Here is a 14,594-nt window from a genome sequence, read left to right as displayed (position 1 = left end):
TGATGTAGGCCCGTTCATAGAGTGTTCTCACCACTGATAGTTTGTGTGCTGTGGGATATTCGGAGGTCCAGAGTTGATATCGGTCGGTGTGTGTCAGTTTTCGTTGAACAGTAATGTTTTGACTGCCGTCATCTTTGCGGTGAATTTTCATGTCCAAAAAAAGTTCTGGTCCCGTTCATTTCCTCTTCATGTGTGAATTTTGATGTTTCCAGTCTTGTCTATACTGTTGAGGTGGTCTGTAAGATCATGTGTGTGTCCCACTTTTATTTTCTCCAAAATGTCATTCACGTTGTCACGGCTCATCTTTGCGTCCTGACAAGCGCACCACGGGCCACGCTCTCTCTCCGCTGCGGGTGTGCCTCCTCGCACCTGGAGACAAATTGTGATCAGAGCACCTGTGCCTAATCAGAAAATCTCAACACCTGGGACTGATGAGGGCAAGCTCTATAAAGGACCAGTGGACCTGGCGCGGGAACTTAGTTCTCAAACGGGATGCCCGTTTCCCTTCCGTTGCCCTGGATTTAGACTGCCTCCCTCATTTCCCGACTCCTTGCTCGACCCCGGACTCTGACGTCTCTCTCTCCCCCACGGACCCTTCGCGGATCTTGGACTCCTTTTGCCTTGCCCTCTTTGGTTTTTGTCTGCTTCCACATTCAACATTTATCGTAACACTTAACAGCTAATCTACACACATACTCACACACATTCACTCTTGGATTTTGTCACACACCATTCTATAGTTTATTAGTATTGTTTATTATTCTTATTACAAACCCCGTTTCCATATGAGTTGGGCAATTGTGATAGATGAAAATTTTAACGGAATACAATGATTTGCAAATCCTTTTCAACCCATATTCAAATGAATGCACTACAAATACAAGATATTTGATGTTCAAACTCATAAACTTTATTATTTTTTTGCAAATAATAATTAACTTAGAATTTCATGGCTGCAACATGTGCCAAAGTAGTTGGGAAAGGGCATGTTCAACACTGTGTTACATCACCTTTTTTTTTTAACAACACTCAATAAACGTTTGGGAACTGAGGAAACTAATCGTTGAAGCTTTGAAAGTGGAATTCTTTCCCATTCTTGTTTTATGTAGAGCTTTAGTCGTTCAACAGTCCGGGGTCTCCGCTGCTGTATTTTACGCTTCATAATGCACCACACATTTTCGATGAGAGAAAGGTCTGGACTGCAGGTGGGCCAGGAAAGTACCCGCACTCTTTTACTACGAAACCACGCTGTTGTAACATGTGGCTTGGCATTGTCTTGCTGAAATAAGCAGGGGCGTCCATGAAACCATTGCTTGGATGACAACATATGTTGCTCCAAAACCTGTATGGACCATTCAGCATTAATGGTTTCCTTCACAGATGTGTAAGTTACCCATGCCTTGGGCACTAATACACCCCCATACCATCACAGATGCTGGCTATTGAACTTTGCGCCTATAACAATCTGGATGGTTATTTTCCTCTTTGTTCCAGAGGACACCACGCCCACAGTTTCCAAATATAATTTGAAATATGGACTCGTCAGACCAGAGAACACCTTTCCACTTTGCATCAGTCCATCTTAGATGATCTCGGGCCCAGCGAAGCCAGCGGCTTTCCTTGGTGTTTTTAGTGTTCTCGTGAGACGTGTAAAAACGCCATCTCAACACCAAGCCAAACCGGAGTCAATGAAGAGAACGTCGTTGTAAGCTTTACTTTTGACAATTCCTTCATAGACAAGATGGTGAAAAACTGAAAAGAACAAGAGACACAACACACAACACACTTATTGCCTCTGTACATATTCGTTTACAATGACATATAAAAATGTAACGGTAATGTCGGAAAATGTCCAGCAGAGGGAGACTCCTGTCTGCCTAAATGACTTGAACACATTGTATCTAGTTCGACAATTATATTTAACATATCGGAACTATTACACTTTTTTAACGTGTCTGACATGTTGTTAACTTATTAAAGACGACTTACAGCATTGCTTCTTCGCCGCTTTGTGTAGGATGGCAACAGAAAGTACTACAGAAGACCACAAAATGTATCTCTAGCTTTCGAACAAATGCCGGAAGTCAACCATCCATCCATCCATTTTCTACCGCTTATTCCCTTTTGGGGTCGCGGGGGGCGCTGGCGCCTATCTCAGCTACAATCGGGCGGAAGGCGGGGTACACCCTGGACAAGTCGCCAGTCAACCAACAGGAAGTAATTTAGCGGAAGTGACATCATCTAACTGCTGTTTACCGATTATAAAGTACAATAAATATAAACAACTTTAACTCCAAATTAAAGCATTGCAGTTACTAATACAAAATATTATCAAGTAATACAAAAATATTATAATGTAATTACGTAAATAATATTAACAGTTGACTTCAGGACAACACACTCCCCGCCTGGCCTATGTGAGGCCACTAAGTTCACCAAATAACTCTAGTCTTTGGGCAGGAGTAAAACAACTTCTGTTACTGGTCTCAAAAATGTTTTTGGGGTTCCTTGGTCTGTAGTCTTCACTTCGACCTTCCTGACCAAATTGTCGATCCCGGGGAACGTGGCGGTGACCATGGCCATAGGCCAGTAGTTACGTGCAGCTTGCTTGTCCTTGAGGAGAACTAGATCTCCTACTTGAAGGTTTTGCCTTGACATATTCCATTTCTGTCTCTGTTGCAAAGAAGGAAGGTACTCCGTTCTCCATCGGCTCCAAAACTGGTTTGCAAATGCTTGCACTTGCTTCCATTGTTTGGTGTAAAGGTCCCTCTCTGTGAATTCTCCAGGTGGAGGTGGAGCTCCTGCCTTCTGTGTTAGGAGCATTGATGGTGAAAGAATGAAGGGTTGTTGTGGATCTATGGATACAGGCAGAAGTGGTCGTGCATTTATAATTGCAGTGACTTCCGCCATCAGAGTGCAAAGAACTTGATGGGTTATACGAGTCCCATGCTGCGGTAACATTGAATCCAGGATTCTTCTTGCAATCCCGATCATTCGCTCCCAAGAGCCTCCCATGTGGGAAGTGTGTGGTGGGTTGAATTTCCAAATGCACTGCTTTTCACTGAGGAAGTTCTGCACTGCCTTGTTCATTCCAAGCTCTTTGCATGCTCCCGTAAAATTAGTGCCACAATCAGAATGAAGTTGATTTGCTGGACCTCGAAGTGCGAAAAAACGCCTGAGGGCGTTGATACAACTTGAAGTGTCCATAGACTCGATTAACTCGATATGAACAGCTCTCGAACTTAGACAAGTGAACATCATGGCCCACCGCTTGCTCTCTGCTTGTCCTCCTCTGGTACGTCTGGTTAAGACAGACCAGGGTCCAAAGACATCGACTCCCACATACGTAAAAGGAGGGCAGGATTTAAGACGTTCCGGAGGCAAATTAGCCATTTGTTGTTCTTGAACCTTCCCTCGAAGTCTACGACAGATTGTGCATTTGTGAAGAATTGAGTTGATTAAAGACCGTCCACCTAGAATCCACAATCCTGCTGCTCTGATGGCTCCTTCAGTAAAATGACGGCCTTGATGTTTTACCTGCACATGGTGGTGGTGTGTGAGCAACACAGACATGTGGCTTTTCTTGGGGAGAATTACAGGATTCTTTTCTAAAAGTGTGAGTTCAGAGCACTTTAGTCTACCTCCCACACAAATGAGTCCATCCTCCAATGTTGGGTTGAGTTTCAACAAAGGGCTGTTTCTTGAAACTGGCTTGTTTTCTTGTAAAGCTAAAAGCTCTCCTGAGAAGGCTGCCTTTCTTGCTGCCCTCAGAATAATATATTTATCTTGGGCAATTTCATCTGCAGTGCGTGGTTGGTGACACTTGTGCCAGCCTTTGCATCCATCTTTTTGATTAGACCTTTTGCATGTTCTTGCGACGTGGATGAGGAATGCCACACCCCTCACCAAGGAAGTGAAAGTGGAAAATCGTTGGAAGCGATCTGGGTTGAGTATCTGACGTTCCAGGTAAGTAGCGCAGGTCTGCACTTGTGGTCGGATTTCAGAGTCATTATCTGGTCCAATGAGCTCAAATCTTTCACTGGTTTGTGTCATCTTTGCAGATGTCTTTCGCAGGAATGCAGGGCCGATAAACCCAGATGTTTGTCCAAGGCTTGATACAGGTAAAGATCTTGACACATGATCTGCAGGGTTTTCCTCCGTGCACACATAGTTCCACTGATCGGGATTTGAAGATTGACGAATACGCTGGACTCTGTTATGAACGTAGGTGTAGAAACGTTTTTTTCTCATTGCAAATGTATCCAAGCACTACCTTACTGTCTGTGCAGAAGCGAACTTCATCGAACTTGAGGTCCAGCTCATCTTGGATGAGATCTGCCATCTCTACCGCTAGCACAGCAGCACAGAGCTCGAGCCTTGGGATAGTAGGTTCAGACTGGGGTGCCAACTTGGCCTTTCCCATCACAAATTGGACTTCGGCCTCTCCATCTTCTTGGACCACTTTCAGGTAAGCCACAGCACCAATGGCCTTGCAGGATGCATCTGAAAACACGCACAACTCTGTGAGCACCGCATCGCACAGTGACTTTGCAGTGTACCTGCGTGGAATATGAATCTGGTTTAAGCCTTGAAGAGACTCTTTCCAAGTCTCCCATTTGTTCTTTTTGGCTTCTGGCAGGGGCGTGTCCCAGTCTGCTAGCTTGGAGGTAAGTTCTCTGAGAAGGGATCTTCCCTGAATTGTGACAGGTGCGAGCATTCCTAGGGGATCAAAAACACTGTTTACTGTAGACAAAACACCACGTCGAGTGAATGGTTTGTTTGTTGGTGATGCAAAGTATGTAAATGTGTCAGATGTAATCTCCCAGAGCAACCCTAAGCTCCGTTGTGTGGGTGTAAAGTCTCCACTCAAATCTAAGTCTTTGACCACAGGGGCACAATCTTGAGGGGAGAAGGCTTTGGTGACTTCCTCAGAGTTTGATACAAACTTGTGCAAGCGAAGGTTCGACTCGGTGAGTGAACACTTTGTCCTTTGGAGCAGGTCAATGGCCTCACCTTCAGATGGTAGGGATACCAAGCCATCGTCCACATAAAAGTGCCTTTCTACAAACCTGACAGTATCATCTCCTGCTGCTGTGCACCTTCCCTGATGGCCTTTCGCAGTCCATATATTGCCACAGCAGGAGATGGTGTGTTGCCAAACACGTGGACCCTCATGCGATACTCAATAACTGGCTTCCTGAGATCATTGTCCTGATGCCACAAGAAACGTAGGAAATTTCGATGATCTTCATGCACCAAAAAACAATGAAACATCTGCTGGATGTCTGCCATAATCGCAACTCTTTCCTTCCGGAAGCGCAGAAGAACGCCCAGCAAGGAGTTGTTGAGGTCGGGTCCAGAGAGTAGCACGTCATTTAGGGAAATACCTGCGTGTTGGGCGCTAGAGTCAAAAACGACTCTGATCTGGTCAGGTTTTCGTGGGTGGTATACGCCAAAGGATGGCAAATACCAGCACTCTTCATCTTTCCTCAATGGCGGCGCTACCTCTGCATGCTTGTGGGTAATAAGCTTTTCTATGAATGTGACATACTGTTCCTGCATTTCCGGTTTCCTTTGGAGGGTTCGTTGAAGTGACATGAACCGCTTGATTGCCTGGGCCTTATTGTTTGGCAAACGTTGACGTGGTTCCTTAAATGGGAATGGAGCGACCCAATTGTTGGATCCATCTCTGTAGGTTTGAATGTCCATGATCTTTAGAAAGAGGAGGTCATCCATTGATGGAGCAGGTTTGTTGTTATGTTCAGTTTGGTTGAAAACTGTTGATCCCAACATCCTTTCTTGTGATTTGCAGGACTGGTTGAAGGTTTGTTGTTTCTTAACACACATGACGCTGGTGCAGGGTAGAAAGATGGAATGATGTCCATTTTCCCATACGTTTGTTTTCATTGAATTAATTGTTGGTTTGTGTGTATTGCCTAAACACACTTCTCCCATCACCACCCAGCCTAAATCCAGACGTTGTGCAAAAGGAGCGTCGTGTGGTCCATTTACTTGCTGTCTGACCTTGTGTGCCCTGATTACATCTCTTCCAAGGAGAAGGAGTATTTGTGCTCCGGGGTCCAATTCGGGGATGTGTTTGGCAATGTGATGGAGATGGGGTTGATGCAAAACTGCAGTTGGTGTTGGGATCTTATTCCAATTATTTGGAATCTCTTGACACTCAAAGAGTGTTGGAAGTGAGATGGGGAACTTTACCATCTAGGGACTCAATCTGGAAACCCTTAGCCTCCCTGCCGTGTGCCTCTACAAGGCCAGAACAAGTTCTGAGATGATAAGTGATTGGTTTGCTGTCCACATTGAACATTTTAAACAATTCTGGTCTTGCCAATGATCGATTACTTTGGTCATCCAAAATTACGTATGCTTTGATGGCCTTGTCCTTGAAGTCTTTATGGTACATTTTAGTGAGGCATATTTTTGAGCATGAGCGCCCCCACTGACCTTGACCGCAAACATCTGTACAGCTCGTGCTAACATCAGGCATGTTATACTGTTCTTCTCCCTCCCCGCCATCCTCTTTAAGAGATGGAGGAGCCTTGGCCATTTGAGGGGATTGACCCGGATGCATTGCTGCCTCATGATGAGTGCTTCCACATTCATAACACTTCACAGAAGACTGGCATTGTTTGGTGAGATGTGAAACTGAGGAACAACATTTAAAACATATCCCTTTTTCCTTCAAAAAGGCCTTTCTATCATCCAGGGATTTGTTTCGGAATGTCCTGCATCTCTTAAGGGGGTGTGGTTTGTTGTGTAGAGGACAAAATTCATTAGGGTCACTATTGGTTGTTAAAATGTCTGTTTTGTGCACTGTGATGGGTCTGTTGGAGTTAAAACCTTTTGCAATGTGTTTGTCAAGGTTAGCAGTTGTATTGTACTGGTAGGTGAAACTGGGGTCATTTCGTTTCTTTGCCTCGGAGCACACAAAAACACAGAAGTAGTGGAAGGGAGGGAAGCAACCGTTATTATGTTCTTTGTACAAAAACCCAGAAGATGTCCATTTTTCCTGAAGGCTATAAGGAAGCTTGCCCACAATCGGCCTAATTCCACGTGACGTATCCAGATTGGACAAGCCGGTGACATAGCCGTCCGCCTTGAAACCTTGAATTTCCATGAGCAAATCTCCCAGTTCGCGTAGCTTAGCGTTGTCTTTATTAGAAATTTTGGGGAAATTGTCCAGCCGATCAAATAGTGATTTTTCAATGATTTCAGGGCAGCATAACAGTCACGCAGTCTCTCCATGCTTTGTGTAGAGCAGTTCTGGATGGTTTACATGCATTGAGCGGATGCGTCTCACATGTTCTCCAGACTCCTTACCAAGCCACTTTGTCATGAGGTCCAGTTCTTGGGTTGTTGTGAGGTGAGCACCGCTGACCGCTGTAGTGAATGATGACTCCCATGCGCGATAATCTTCTGGTTTATCAGCGAAGTAGTACAGTCCTGGGGTGATGAGATCTCTTGTTGCCAAATAGTGGGCCAATGGTTCCACTGAAGACGGTATGCTGGCTTGTGGAACCTGTTGGGGAACATACGGCGGAGCATTGTATGTTTGAGCCAGATTGTCTTTTTTCTTCGAAGTTTGTCGTGGCTTTAACTGGTTTATTTAAGTTTGGTGTGGATAAGTGAGATTCTTTATCGCTCTTAAAGTTTGTTTTATAGCACTGGGTTGCATATATGGAGTATTTTCATCCAGATGCCAGGTGTTGATGGTAGCTTGTGTTAACGGATACGGTTGCATGTCTATTGCTGGACACAAGGCAGCTGGAGATGACAACTGCTGTTGAAGGTCGATCTGTGATTGAACATATTCACTGGTGCGTTCAATTTTTGCCTTTTTCTAATTCAGTTTTCCTGTCATCGCCAGTGGATTGTGCTCCCGAAGCTTCCTCCAATACTTGAGCTTCCGCCTCAGCTGCGTCTGCTTCTCGTTGTAATGTCAGCACTTCTAATTCTGTGGTTATTCCTCGTTGTTTCTAATTGATTATGAGCCTCTTCCAGTTTTAGCTTAGCTTCTTCCAGTTTAAGCTTAGCTTCTTGGCTTGCGTACGACGCTCGTCACTTTCGCGGCTTCTGCTTTAGCTCTAACAAGAGCTGCGCTTTGCTGTGGATACTGACGTTTTGCTGCTTCCACTGTGACTAGTTGCCATGTTGATACCTTAGGGGCAGCCGGAACGTGCCTTTTTCACTTTAGTGTTCTCGTGAGACGTGTAAAAACGCCAACTCAACACCAAGCCAAACCGGAGTCAATGAAGAGAACGTCGTTGTAAGCTTGACCATTTACTTTTGACAATTCCTTCATAGACAAGATGGTGAAAAACTGAAAAGAACAAGAGACACAACACACAACACACTTATTGCCTCTGTACATATTCGTTTTACATCCATCCATCCATTTTCTACCGCTTGTTCCCTTTCGGGGTTGCGGGGGGCGCTGGCGCCTATCTCAGCTACAATCGGGCGGAAGGCGGGGTACACCCTGGACAAGTCGCCACCTCATCGCAGGGCCAACACAGATAGACAGACAACATTCACACTCACATTCACACACTAGGGCCAATTTAGTGTTGCCAATCAACCTATCCCCAGGTGCATGTCTTTGGAAGTGGGAGGAAGCCGGAGTACCCGGAGGGAACCCACGCAGTCACGGGGAGAACATGCAAACTCCACACAGAAAGATCACGAGCCTGGATTTGAACCCAGGACTGCAGGACCTTTGTATTGTGAGGCAGACGCACTAACCCCTCTGCACCGTGAAATGTAACGGTAATGTCGAAAATGTCCAGCAGAGGGGAGACTCCCGTCTCCCTAAATGACTTGAACACATTGTATCTAGTTCGACAATTATATTTAACATATCGGCACTATTACACTTTTTTAACGTGTCTGACATGTTGTTAACTTATTAAAGACGACTTACGGCATTGCTTCTTCGCCGCTTTGTGTAGGATGGCAACAGAAAGTACTACAGAAGACCACAAAATGTATCTCTAGCTTTCGAACAAATACCGGAAGTCAACCAACAGGAAGTAATTTAGCGGAAGTGACATCATCTAACTGCTGTTTACCGATATAAAGTACAATAAATATAAACAACTTTAACTCCAAATTAAAGCATTGCAGTTACTAATACAAAATATTATCAAGTAATACAAAAATATTACAATGTAATTACGTAAATAATATTAACAGTTGACTTCAGGACAACACAGTGTTGTTGATAAATGGGTTTTGCTTTGCATAGCAGAGTTTTAACTTGCACTTACAGATGTACAGTAGCAACCAACTGTAGATACTGACAGTGGTTTTATGAGGTGTTCCTGAGCCCATGTGGTGATATCCTTTATACACTGATGTCTGTTTTGATGCAGTACCGCCTGAGGGATCAACGGTCCGTAATATCGCTTACATACAGTGATTTTTCCAGATTCTCTGAATCTTTTGATGATTTTACGGACCGTGGATGGTAAAAATCCCAAAATTCCTTGCAATAGCTCTTTGAGAAATGTTGTTCTAAAACTGTTCAAGAATTTGCTTACAAATTGGTGACCCTCGCCCCATCCTTGTTTGTGAATTACTTAGCATTTCATGAAAGCTGCTTTTATACCCAACCATGGCACCCACCTGTTCCCAATTAGCCTGCACATCTGTGGGATGTTCCAAATAAATTTTAAGATGAGCATTCCTCAACTTTATCAGTATTTATTGCCACCTTTCCCAACTTCTTTGTCATGTGTTGCTGGCATCAAATTCTAAAGTTAATGATCATTTGCAAAAAAAAAAAATTTTATTAGTTTGAACATCAAATATGTTGTCTTTGTAGCATATTCAACTGAATATGGGTTGAAAATGATTTGCAAATCATAGTATTCCGTTTATATTTACATGCAACACAATTTCCCAACTCATATGGAAATGGGGTTTGTATATATATTTACCATATATATATATACTGTATATATATATATAATAAATTATTGAACATACTGCCCTCTGGTGTCCGTTTGCCGTCACCCCCCCTTTGCAATACCACAACACGTATCTCCTTCAGAAAGTGAGTCTGCAGTGTATGGGTGCTGTGTTGATGGCGGTGGTTTCCAGGTCTTCTTTGAAGAAATTGCTCATTATTGCTGATAAAGGGTCTCCCATTGCAAAGCCCTCTCTTTGTGTATATTATTCCTTTGTAATGGAAGTGTGTGGATTTTGCAACAGAACTGGTTTGTTTGAGGTTTGTTCATGCTTTTAGAGTCCTGTCTTTTGTGATGCATTTATTGACGATGTGCAGGATGACATCTACTGGGGTTTTAGTGAACAATGAAATGACTTCATGTGAAATAAACATTTCATCTGGTTCCAATTGTATTGTGTTGAGATCTCGTATGAGTTGTTTTGAATTTTTGCAGTGGTATTCTGTGAGGCTAATGAGAGGTTTTATTATTTCAACGAGCGCTTTTGATAAATTATATGTAACGGAATGTATACTGTCTACTATTAGCCGTAGTACGGTATCTTTTTTGTGAATCTTGGGGTACCGTATACTCTTGGGTTGATATTTGCGGTGGGTATTAAAAATTCATATTGATTTGCTTTTGACTAATGGTTTGAGGAGGGTCTTGAGCATTTTTTTTATTTTCTTCCGTGGGATCTTTTTTTTCTATTATCTCTTATGTGTTGTTATCTTTCAGCATTGTTTCCAATTGTTTTTCATATGCATCAATGTCCATTATTACTGTCACTCTCCCTTTGTCTGCTGGTATGATGGTGATGGTTTCATCTTTTTTTGAGTGAAATGTCTTTCTTTTTTTGTGATGGTGGTGTGTTGCCGAAATTTAGACCGCGTCTGAATACACTCATTTCTGTTTCAGTGAGCGCACGTCGTGAGAGGTTGCACACCCACTTTTCATTTGTGTACGTGTGTATCTCCTTTCCTTTTTTGTCAATAAGCTTATTTAATTTATTCATCTGCCATTCCTCTGGTTATAGCAAATTGTTCGATGATGAGTTTGAGGTGTGTTTCTATTAACTTGTTTGTATCGGTGTCGCATTCAGCTGGGAAGTTTTGCTTCAAGTTGTCCATTTTGATTTCCATTTGCTCGGTGATCCTGTCAATCAATCTTGTTCAATGTGATCCGTATCCTTTCCATCATTAGTTCTTTTTGTGCTTTGGTAATAATTTTTTTCCGCGTTTTTCGGTCTCATACGTTTTTTTTATGTTAAGGCCTGTTGGCCTTATCTCCTCGTCTCTGCATCGGAGGTTGAATCGTAGATGGTTTCTGTAGCGTGCTCGTGTTTTCTCAAGTCTCTCCAAGCGGCGAGGGGGTTAACACATTCGTATCCAAGTCTTTCTTTAAGTTGCTCTAAAAGGTTCATTATGTCTTTTTAAAATGTTCTTGTATTCAGGCCATATTTTCGATATACTAGATTAAATGTTTACCTGACATGTATCAGTTGTCATCTGCAGTCTTCTTCAGAAGGGTCACCTGACCACAGTGACTTGAGGCAACCAACACTGTGGTCAGGGGATTATTGTGTCACACACGCTTTGTTCTGTGGAGAAAGTTCCTATCAACCAGCTTGTCACTTTTAAAAGTCTGATTTCAATACTATCTTCTCGGTTTATGGCCACACTACTCTGAGCACGTCAGATCTCGGAAGTTAACCCGAGTCATACCTGGTTAGTACCTAGATGAGAGACCCCTGGGAATACCAGGTGCTGCAAGCTTTTGGCGACGCGCCCTTTCCCCCTTTTGCTTTTGTCACAACGGCTATACGTACTTGCCATACTTGTTAATACAGCTCCAAACAAAACACTGCTCTCCACCCAAAACATGTTTGTTTAGTTTTAACTCGGTTTGGGATTGATAGCAAGATTTGCAGTGCCGCCAACAGTGACACATGTGCCTCAAGGCACTTCAGTGCTAACAGTGGAGCAAAAGTCCAAAGAGAGAAAAATAGCTGAGATTATTGTATCACACACGCGTTGCTCATTGCAGAAAGGTCCTGTCAACCAGCTTGTCGCATTTAAAAGTCTGATTTTGAGGTTTACTTCTCGGCTTAAGGCCACATTACCCTGAGCACGCTCGATCTCGAAAGCTAAGGCCTGCTAGTCAGGCCTGGTTAGTACTTGGATGCGAGACCGCCTGGGAATACCAGGTGCTGTAAGCCTTTGGCCACGCGCCTTTTCCTCCTTTGGCTTTTGTCACAGCGGCTACATGTACTTGCCATACTACCCTGAGCACTCTGGAGGGAGCAGTGTGGCAGAGGCTTGCAGCAGACCTCATTCTTGAGAACAAATTTTCTAAGGTTTTAGCCAGAATTCTCCTCTTTTTCTTTCCAAAATTCTGTTGCTTTTGCAAGTGGAGTGCTGTTGGCCTCCACAATCCACCCCCAGTGACTTCAGCTGGTTGGGGGGCACCTTTAATTTGAGGAGCAATTGGAGCCCTTTGGCCACATGCGTGACATGCTGGAGAAGGACATGCAACACAAAAAAAATACTGAAGGACAAATTTATTTTGGAGTGCAGAGACATCTGGCTGTAACCGTGGAGGTCCTCAGCGAAGACAAAATTGCAGCAATGGAGGTCATCAAGACTATTGTTGGTAACCGAAGGGAAGACAAAGTTTATTTATTTATTTTTATTGTGATGGCTTATGGGCAGCACGGTGGGAGAGGGGTTAGTGCGCTCGGGATCTTTCTGTGTGGAGTTTGCACGTTCTCCCCCGTGACTGTGTGGGTTCCCTCCGGGTACTCTGGCCTCCTCCCACTTCCAAAGACATGCACCTGGGGATAGGTTGAATGGCAACACTAAATTGGCCCTAGTGTGTGAATGTGAGTGTGAATGTTGTCTGTCTATCTGTGTTGGCCCTGCGATGAGGTGGTGACCTGTCCAGGGTGTACGCCGCCTTCCGCCCGATTGTAGCTGAGATAGGCACCAGCGCCCCCCACAACCCCAAAGGGAATTAGCGGTAGAAAATGGATAGATAGATGGATGATTACTTATAGAGTATATTGTGAATAAAATGAGAACAGGAAGTGAACAAAAAGTTTTAGCAACTGTTATGTAAAAGAAAAGGGGTAGGACTAAATAAACTCAACTTCTTCCTACTCTTTTTCGAACATGTTGAAAAGAAAAACTGGAAATTGTGATGTATCATGTTGTATGCTTGCATGTTCGAAATAAACTCAAACTCAAAGTTTCTTGATAGTCTTAAAATCAGAAACAACTTATTAAGCAAGGAGAGATGAGATGATTGTTTATTTCATGGGACTCCGTCTATATATTACAGATGAGGAAAATTTCAACAAGTTGCAAGATTGCGAGGTATCAGCAATGTCACCAATTCAAAGACGGAAGTGGCCACAGTTAAGTTTAATGAATAGGTGCGCTCACTTCCTTTCGTCACCAAATTTGAAACACTCAAAGGACCAGAATATTTCAAAGTCATACATGACCAGCAGGTCCGAGTATGCAGACTTTGTCTTCAGCCTGAACATATTCTGAGAGAATGCCCAGAATTTAAATGTTTAAAGGCCTACTGAAACCCACTACTACCCACCACGCAGTCTGATAGTTTATATATCAATGATGAAATATTAACATTGCAACACATGCCAATACGGCCTTTTTAGTTTACTAAATTGCAATTTTATATTTCCCGGGAGTTTTTTCTTGAAAACGTCGCGTAATGATGACGTGAACGCGTGACGTCACGGGCTGTTAGGAAGTATGAGCGCTGCGCACACACACAGCTAAAAGTAGTCTGTTTTAACCGCATAATTACACAGTATTTTGGAGATCTGTGTTGCTGAATCTTTTGCAATTTGTCCAATTAATAATGGAGAAGTCAAATTAGAAAGATGGAGTCGGGAAGCTTTAGCCTTTAGCCACACAAACACACGGTGATTCCTTGTTTAAAATTCACGAAGGTGAAACTTTACTATGGATCACAGCGAACATGGATCCCAACCGAATGTCAACCAGTAGGTTTCGGTGAGAAAATTGTGGTAAAAAGTCGCTTCTTACCGGACATCAGCTGAGCTTGTGCCGCCCATTAAGCTGCCGTCGACTTCCCTGAGACACTGCGCGTCAACACACCCGCCCGTGGACACACACCTCCGACTATCAGGTACTGTTAAACTCACTAAAACACTAGCAACACAATAGAAAGATAAGGGATTTCCCAGAATTATCCTAGTAAATGTGTCTAAAAACATCTGAATCCGTCCCAAAGCAATTGTGTTGTTTTTTTTTTTACTTTTTTTTTTTTTCTAGTCCGTCGCTATCAATATTCTCAAACACGAATCTTTCATCCTCGCTCAAATTAATGGAGAAATTGTCGTTTTCTCGGTCCGAATAGCACTTTTTGTTGGAGGCTCCCATTAAAAACAATGTGAATATGTGAGGAGCCATCACCATGTGACGTCATCGTCTGCCTGTAGAGAGAGGGCTTTTCTGTTAGCAAGCAAAAGTTGCGAACTTTATCGTGGATGTTCTCTACTAAATCCTTTCAGCAAAAATATGGCAATATTGCGGAATGATAAAGTATGACACATAAAATGGACCTGCTATCCCCGTT

Source organism: Nerophis ophidion, linkage group LG13 (assembly GCF_033978795.1).
Source record: "Nerophis ophidion isolate RoL-2023_Sa linkage group LG13, RoL_Noph_v1.0, whole genome shotgun sequence".
In the NCBI taxonomy this organism is placed as follows: Eukaryota; Metazoa; Chordata; class Actinopteri; order Syngnathiformes; family Syngnathidae; genus Nerophis; species Nerophis ophidion.
This window is presented reverse-complemented; position numbering follows the sequence as displayed.